Source organism: Euphorbia lathyris, chromosome 8, assembly GCF_963576675.1.
Source record: "Euphorbia lathyris chromosome 8, ddEupLath1.1, whole genome shotgun sequence".
Taxonomy (NCBI): Eukaryota; Viridiplantae; Streptophyta; class Magnoliopsida; order Malpighiales; family Euphorbiaceae; genus Euphorbia; species Euphorbia lathyris.
Genome location: NC_088917.1, coordinates 35,804,858 through 35,814,442, shown reverse-complemented (window position 1 = coordinate 35,814,442; position 9,585 = coordinate 35,804,858). Strand labels below are relative to the sequence as shown.

At 35.9% G+C, this 9,585-nt stretch overlaps 1 non-coding gene across 1 annotated transcript; it reads left to right on the top strand.

The window, feature by feature from the left end:
• The first annotated feature begins 8,629 nt into the window (after positions 1 to 8,629).
• Positions 8,630 to 8,736, top strand: LOC136204318 (small nucleolar RNA R71). The gene has a single exon (XR_010675163.1). It is a non-coding gene; the product is annotated as a small nucleolar RNA R71 (small nucleolar RNA).
• The last annotated feature ends 849 nt before the right edge of the window (positions 8,737 to 9,585 follow it).

The following is a 9,585-nucleotide window of genomic DNA, read 5'->3' as shown; positions in this document are numbered from 1 at the left end:
GGCGGGGAATCCGGAGGTGTTGGTGAAGTTTCCACATTTCGGCGGCGGAAAAACGAAAGCATCCGATGCCGAGTCGATCTTTGCGCACGCCTCAAAGTATTGAAGTTGTCATTCATCACCATGTTGTTCTCCACCAAATCATCAATTCTCAAATTCATTTGTCGATTATTGGCATTGATTTGGTTCAAAATTCTCCTTAAATCCACCGGATCATTATCTTGTGTTGCTTGGGCTTGTGGTGCATCTTCCGCTCCTTCCTCCGCACCTCCTTCTTCGGTACCTACATTTTGGGAACTAGAAGCACCTCCACCCATAGTGCCACGAAGATGTGCAATACGGGTAGCATAAGAAATAAAAACGGGAGGAGCCGCAGAAACCAATAAATGAGCCCGCTCAAGAGCCGCAATGTCCAAAACCGGAACATATCCATGGTAGGTGGACATATCATAAGTTGCTAATTCATCCCGTGCTCCCAAAACAATAGCGGTGATTAAATTACCGAGAGGGACTTGAGTGGTGTGAGCCCTCGAAGCACGATACAAATTGTCAAATATCATTCCAATGCTATCAACCCTTAAACCCTTGAACAAACAATCCCAAACAAACAAATCCCGGACTTGAATTTTTGAACTCTCAACACGACCAAAAAGTGAAAAACTCAAATACTTGTGAAATAAGAACACACAATTGTCCTTAATCAACTTGCTCGAAGTGTTTTTAGAGTCAAAAGAAGTTTGGTCGGAAAGAGTTTGCCAAAAAGAGTTATTGTCAAAATCCCGAGGCTTATCATAAAAATCACTAGTAGGGAAACCAAACATATTTCCCATAGCCTCATAATCTATGGTATAGGTAGTACCATTATTCCTAAAAGAAATTTCTGTTCTCTTTTTGTTCATCTCTAAGTAACCAAAAACTCAACCACATACTCTTGAATTTGGGGAAAACGCATATAAGCAAAAGTTTCCCATCCCAAAGTTTCAAGAAAAGTAGTAATTTGTGTAGTGAAGTTCAACTTCCTTACCGAATCAAAGTCAAGAAACTGCATGTCCACAAACTTACGATTAGCGTTTGAAAAGTGCTTGAAACGTCCAACTTCTTCCTCAGAATGAATGTCAAAATAAGCCCCGCAACTAATCCTTAGGCGATTAGCCTCAGTGACAGCCGGCTTGTGTCCAACACGCTTTGCTCTAGGCATGGTTATGGTGTTTAGGGTTTAGAGAAAAAGATGAAAAGAGATAAAAGCTTGAGGGTGAAGAAGAAGTAGAAGTGTTGTATGGAGACTTGAAGTTGAAAGGGTTAGGTGATTGAAAAGGGTAATGATGAAATTGGGAAGAGGTAAAAGTAAGGTATTGGGAAGAGGTAAGAGTAGGGGATTGGTTAAAATTTGAGGTGATGTAAGGTTTGTGTAAGTAATAGGTATATATAGGGTTGAATAGGAAGATTAATAGGTAGAGTAGGAATAGGAAGAGGAATAGGTAGAGGTTGAATAGGAAAAGGTGGAAAAATAGGCCAAAAATCCGGACTAGGTGTTGCAGAATCACGCATGTCGCGACCGAGGATGCGCATCCGCGGCCGCGAATCACGTGTTTCAGCCAATTTTTCTTTGTATTTTGGAAGGATTTTTGCTGAAGTTACCGAGGATCGCACCATTCTCGGCCGCGGATCACGTCTGGCAGCGAATTGTTCTCTGAATTTTGAAGGAAATTGTTGAAGTTACCGAGAATTCAATAATTCTCGGCCGCGGATCACCCTATGGTCACCCAAATTCTGTATAGTAACTCCTATTTGTGTAATTTCTTGATAAATCCTATCCTGAACTCCTTGAAAATGTTATCTGTACTTAAAAACATAAATGTAAAACATTAAATGACAAGGAAAACCAAAGGTTTATCCTTATTAATGGGAAAAATAAATGAAAATGCTTTAATTAACGAATGTTAAATTAATAATAGGAAAGGTTTGGAACTCAAATTAATTGAAGCATTTATGTTCATTTATTAATGTAAGTTAAATGAATCTTTATTTAAGGAATTGAAACTTAGTTATTAACATTTAATTAGTCATGAATGGATTAAGTTTGCATTTAATAGATTCACAAGTGTAGAATAATGAGTTTTAATGTTAGTGTAACCATATAATCAAAAACAAGATATAATGCAAAAGAGAAAGTTTTATTGAAATAGAAATATGTACAACATATTTACAAACAAAATAACAAAAGCTATGCTAAAAATTCGTCCCTTTCAATCGGGATTTTCTTAGCCCTATAGCGGTCTATTTTCATCTGCACGAAGGCTTGACGTTCTGGTGCAGAAAGAAAATTTGGTCCTGATCGAAAAACTCGTTTCACTAGACCTTCGTATTCTAAAAATTCATAGTCTAGCATCGGGAAAGATTCAGCATCACTCCAAGGAACAGAAATACTTCCCTTGGTCCCTAGTATTATTCCACATATAATATTCCCGAACCCAACCTTCTTAGCCTTGGATCTAGATGCGGCAACAAGACCCTCCATCAGAATTTTTGAAGAATCAACCACGTTGCCTTGAAATATATCTCCAAGTACATAAAGATCAGATTCTTGGACGACACTACTGAACGTGCGACCGAACAGGCTGTGACTTAGAAACTTATGCAAATATAGCATAGAGTTGGAATAAAAAGACTTATTATAGGCAAGTTTAGGGTTGAAAGGCCAAATGCCGGTGAGCATTCGCCAAATATCAGTGGATGTCATATCTCTTCCATGATGACGTTTGGTAGTATCCTTCAAGGGAAAACCAAACCAAGCATGCAATTCAGGATATCCAAAAGTGAAAGTTTTGCCATCCCGACGGAAACTAAGACGCACCCGACGCTTGTTAACAAAACGAACCGTACAGAAGAACTCTAATATCCAGTCTCCAATTATAGGAAACTTCATATCAACAAATCTGGTCCATCCTAAGCGTTCCATGTAGCGACTCATATTTTCTTTGATTCCAACTGATCGTTAAGAAAGTCATCCATGTATAACATTCCGACAAAGAATGTGTATCGAAGCCTCAAGAAGCGCCTTCCCTCATCATGATTGAAGATGGGAAAGTTACATCCATAACGCTCTGATATATCTGTATTTTTAGTGCGTGAAGCAACAACTTTCTTAGGATGAGTGTTTGTGGAAGTCATGATGTTTGGAATGAGTAAGGAAGAAAGGTTCTGAACTTAATTTCTGGGTAGAGGAAATTGGAAGAAAATCAGAGAATTGTTCTGACAGAGATGAAAAAGAAAGTGACAGAAAACTGAACCTCTAGAACCTATTTATAAAATCCTAGGATGAAAAGAGGTGTTATTTTGAGGTGAAAAGGCATGAAACAGACCTTTTTAAAAATGAAGAAACGCAACTATTCGTTTCCGAAAAGTTGTGTCTGCTGAAAAGTTGAAGAACAAGGGTCAATTACTGCACAAATTCCCTGAGTCGCGACCGAGGATGCTGACCCGCGGTCGCGACACGCTGATTTCCTTGCGGAAATCAGTTGTCAAAAACCCCTAATTTCTGATCCTCTACCGAGAATCCTCATCCTCGGTAAGTTCAGAAATTTTCCTGTCAATTTGAAACCTATTGAAGTCAGAATTCTCAACTAAGAATCCCAAATCCTCTATAAGTTCAGAAATTCCCTATCTTAACTAGAAATACCCAAATTCTCAACTGAGAATTTTAAATTCTCTATAAGTTCAGAAAATTCCTTATCTTCTTAAGAATTCTAAATATGTGAATTCTCAACTGAGAATTCCAAATTCTCAACTGAGAATTCCAAATTCTCAACTGAGAATCACTAAATTTCTTCTAATTCTCATTAAATTCCTAAAAATTAATTAAAATCATGACTTGAATATATTTTTATATATCTAAAATTCTAATATAAAATGATATAATTTAAAACAAAACAAAATAAAAATAAAAATAAAAATAATAAAAACTAACTATTAGAAAAATGAAATGATTTATATGTCAGGAAATCTTGTTACGAAATTAGTTCCTATTTCGGAAATATTTTCGTAATAAATTTTACATCGATTACCGTTAACTTTAAAACGATTACCGTTGGTTTCCTCAAGTTCCAAAGAACCATAGTCAAATATTTTGACGACTAAATACGGTCCGGTCCATCTGGACTTAAGTTTTTCTGGAAATATACGAAGCCGTGAATTAAATAACAGCACCTTATCTCCAACATTAAAGTGCTTGACTTTGATCTTGGCATCGTGCCATTTTTTCACTCTTTCTTTATAAATCCTCGCATTTTCATACGATAGATGTCGTAACTCATCTAACTCATTTAAATTGAGCAAACGTTTCTTTCTTGCTTGTTGTAAATCAAAATTAAGTTTTCTAATAGCCCAATAGGCTTTATGTTCTAATTCAACTGGTAAATGACATGCTTTTCCATACACTAAACGATATGGAGTCATTCCTATTGGTGATTTAAATGCAGTACGGTATGCCCATAGCGCATTATTGAGTTTTTGTGACCAATCTTTTCTTGATGACGAAACAGTTTTCTCTAGAATCCATTTGAGTTCTCTATTTGAGATCTCCGCCTGACCATTCGACTAAGGATGGTATGGCGTTGACACGCGGTGGCGTACTCCATATTTTTTCATAAGCATATCAAAATTCCGATTTATGAAATGGGTACCGCCATCACTGACAACGAATCTAGGACAACCAAATCTACAAAATATATCGTCAAGAAAATTAACAACTACTTTAGAATCATTCGTAGGGGTTGCAATTGCTTCAACCCACTTCGAAACATAATCAACGGCTACTAATATGTAAGTTTTACCGTTGGAAGGCGGAAAAGGTCCCATGAAATCAATTCCTCACATGTCGAAGATTTCAACTTCCAACACGTTTTTGAGGGGCATCTCATCTTTCCTTCCTAAATTTCCCGTTCTTTGGCATTTATCACAACGAGTAATAAATGAACCAACGTCCTTAAACATCGTAGGCCAAAAGAAACCACATTCCAATATTTTAGCTACCGTTTTATTAACTCCATTATGTCCTCCATATGAGCTGGAATGACATTCCGTTATTATAGATTCATTTTCATTTTCTCCGACGCATCTCCTAATTATCCCGCCACCACATGATTTGAATATAAAGGGATCTTCCCAAAAATATTGTTTAATATCGAAGAAAAATTTCTTCCTTTGTTGGGAAGATAATCCTTCCGGAACGATATCGGTTGCAAGATAATTAGCAAAATCTGCATACCATGGTGACATGATATTTTCTACCTGATAGAGATGTTCATCGGGGAAATCATCTCGTATACCGACAGTTTCACCTATAGGACCGTTTTCATCTTCTAGTCTTGATAGATGATCGGCAACAAGGTTTTCTACTCCCTTTTTGTCTTTAATTTCTATATCAAATTCTTGTAACAACAAAACCCATCTAATCAGACGCGGTTTTGCATCTTTCTTAGCAAACAGATAACGTAAAGCTGCGTGATCTGTATAGATAATAACTTTAGATCCTAACAAGTATGACCTAAACTTATCACATGCAAATACTATGGCTAACATCTCTTTTTCTGTTGTTGTGTAGTTTAATTGTGCACCGGATAATGTGTGCCTTGCATAATAAATAACATGTAATCTTTTATCCTTTCTTTGACCTAAAACACATCCTACAGCTAGGTCACTTGCATCACACATGATTTCAAAAGGCAAATCCCAATCGGGTTTAGCAATTATGGGTGCACTGACTAAAGCTGTTTTCAATGTTTCGAAAGCTTTAATACAATCTTCATTAAAATCGAAGGTTGAATCCTTCATAAGCAAATTAGTAAGTGGTTTGGAAATCACAGAAAAGTTTTTTATAAATCGTCTGTAAAAACCTGCATGTCCTAGAAATGATCTTACTCCCTTGACAATTGTTGGTGGGGGTAATTTTTCTATTACTGAAGTTTTTGCTCTATCCACTTCTAATCCTTTTTCAGATATTTTATGACCTAAAACAATTCCTTCGTCAACCATGAAATGACATTTTTCCCAATTTAATACTAAATTCGTTTCTTCGCATCTAGAAAGAACTTTATCTAAGTTTTTTAAACATGCATCAAAAGAATCTCCATAAACTGAAAAATCATCCATAAATACTTCCATGATATCTTCGATGAAATCATTAAAAATTGCAGTCATACAACGTTGAAAAGTTGCTGGTGCATTACATAGACCAAAAGGCATTCTTCTATATGCAAATGTTCCATAAGGACATGTGAAGGTTGTTTTATCTTGGTCATCCGGGTAAATATATATTTGAAAGAATCCGGAATAGCCATCAAGAAAACAATAAAATGCATGACCGGCTATCCTTTCGATCATTTGATCGATGAAAGGTAAAGGAAAATGATCTTTCCTAGTTGCCTTATTTAAGTTCCTATAATCTATACAAACCCTCCAACCGGTGGTGGTTCGCGTAGGTATTAATTCACCTTCATCATTCCTTACTACAGTTATGCCTCCCTTTTTGGGTACACAATGGATTGGACTAACCCATTCACTATCCGAAATAGGATAAATGATTCCATTGTCTAAAAGTTTAGTAATCTCATTTTTTACTACTTCTTTCATATTCGGATTTAAACGTCTTTGTCTATCCGCTTTAGGTGGCTTATCTTCTTCTAAGTGAATCCTATGCATTACAATACTAGGATTAATTCCTTTTAAATCTGAAATTTGCCATCCCATACTTCCTATTCTATTTCTAACAACTTCTTTCAATTTTTCTTCTTGATTTTCTGTTAATTTGTTAGAGATGATTATAGGTAGAGTATCACTTCCGCCTAGGAAAGTGTATCTCAGATGGTTTGGTAATTCTTTAAGTTCTAATTTAGGTGGAACTATTACTGAAGGCGTAACTGGTCCATCTTCTCGAATCAAAGGCTCTGGGTCCTTATCTTCTAATTCTTCACCCATTATAGGTTCTATTATTTCTTCTCTTTGAACAATGTCATTAACACATTCTTCAATTAAATCAAGTTTCATACAAGCGAAATCCTCCATAGGATATTTCATCGCTTGATTCATATCGAACTCGATCTTATCGTCACCTATTCTTAAAACTACTTTTCCTTCCGACACATCAACTAGAGCACGTCCCGTGTTCATGAACGGTCTACCAAAGATTAGCGGACAATTAGCATCATAAGCAAAATCTAAGATGACAAAATCAGTAGGAAAAATAAATTTGTCAACTTTCACTAAGACGTCCTCAATTATACCATATGGTCTTTTAGTGGATTGATCCGCTAATTGCAAAACCATATTGGTACGCTTGATGTCTTCTTCTAAACCTAATTTTTCAAAAATAGACAATGGCATCAAGTTTATACTAGCTCCTAAATCGCAAAGACAACTTGGGAATTCCATATTTCCCAATGTACACGGAATGGTAAAGCATCCGGGATCTTTGAGTTTAGCAGGTAATTTGCTTGATACTATCGAACTACAATCTTCAGAAAGAGAAATGGATGAAATTCCTTCCCAACTAATCTTTTTTGAAATTAAATCTTTCAAGAATTTTCCATAGTTAGGAATTTGCGTAATTGCATCCATGAATGTTAAATTTATATGCAAATTTTTAAGTTTGTCTAAAAATGATAAAAGTTGTTTATCATGGTCCTTATTTCGGACCCTGTGTGGAAAAGGTGGTTTTGGTACAAAAGGTTTCGGATTAGAGTCAATTTTTGTATCTTTTTGTTTTAAAGTATCTTCTTTGGATTTTGGTAAATCATTTCCAGGTAAAGTTGAATTTCCGGGCATTTCCGGACCTAAGTAGTTTTTCCCTGAACGAAGAGTGATAGCCTTAACATGCTCTTTCGGATTTTCTTCCGTTTGGCTGGGAAGACTTCCCTCTTTGCGGGATGGAATTGATTTAGCAAGCTGTCCAATTTGAACCTCCAAATTATGGATGCTAGATGATTGGTTTTTGATAAGCTGATCGAATTTACTTTCGATTCGTTTAAAACCATCGTCTTGATTACTTACCTTTCCATTCATAGCATCTATAAATTTGTCGATTTTTGAAGATAAAGTGCTAATCGCATCTCTTGTTTGATTTTGATAATTATTTATACGATATTGATTAGCATTTGCATTATTATTATTATTACCATCTTTCCAATTAAAGTTAGGATGATTTCTCCATCCAGGATTATAAGTATTAGAATAAGGATTAGTAGTTTGGTTTTGTCCTTGGACAAAGTTTACCTGTTCTAACTCATTCATACCTTCGTAATCAATGTCTCTCTGGATTGGATCATTAGGATCGCATGGTGCCATAAATTTATCAATTTTGTGCGATAAGGCAGAAAATTGGGCTTGTAACATTGCTACTGGATCAAGATTCATTATACCGTTAACCGATGATGTACCTGAGGATGATGGTTTCGCCGTTGGTATATGTCCACGCTCTGCGGGCCACATACTGCTGTTGATTGCCATTTCCTCCAAAAGTTCTCTTGCTTGGGCGGACGTCTTCTTCATAAATAACCCTCTAGACATAGCATCTAATGAACCTCTAGTCGTAGGATTTAATCCATTATAGAATGTCTGCATTAAAAGTGCATCTGGCAGTTGGTGGTGTGGGCATAAACGTTGAAGTTCTTTAAAACGTTCCCAAGCTTCATAAAGAGTTTCATTATTATTTTGGGTAAAAGATGTCAACTCTTTGATGACTCTTGCGGTTTTTGCTAAAGGAAAATATTTTGATAAAAACGCTTAGGCTAATTGGTCCCAAGTTTCAAATGTTGCAGCAGGCATAGAAGTTAACCAAATTTTTGCCTTATCCTTTAAAGTGAAAGGAAAGAGGCGAAGTTTGATTGCTTCGGCTGTTACATCAGTAATTTTAAAAGTATCACAAATTTCTAAAAATTTTGTCAAATGTGCATTAGGGTTTTCGTTAGGTAGTCCATAAAACGTTACGTTGTTTTGCAACATATTAAGCAAAGCAGGCTTAATTTCAAATTGATTTGCATTTATACGGGGTCTAACTACACTATTAGTTACACCGGCCATTCCTGGCCTAGCATAATCCATAAGTGTCGGTGGATCGGCCATATTTTCTGGCTGGACTACTTTGGTTTTTAAGGGTGTTTTGTCTTTGTTTTTGTTGTTTTTCTTGTTTTTCTTAAGTGTTCTTTCAATTTCTGGATCAAGAGGGTCTGGTGGTGTGCCCGAACTTCGCGAACTGCGTATGAACTTGAAATTGTTACACGAGCCAAACTACCTTCAAAACAAAATTGAAAACAAATATGTTATATAACTGAAAATAAATAAAATATAAAAATTGTATAAAAATAATGTGTAATCCTAGATTCGAAAATAAAATACGAAAAATAAAAATTTTGTCAAAAATTTTGGCGTATCCCCGGCAACGGCGCCAAAAACTTGTTGAGCGATTTCCGCAAGTGCACGGTTTCGCTTGTAGTAATAAAAATATCGATCCCACAGGGATACGTTTTTAACGAAAAACTTATTTTTGAATCTGTTAATTTCGAACTTGTTAGATTTACTATTGAATGTAAATGA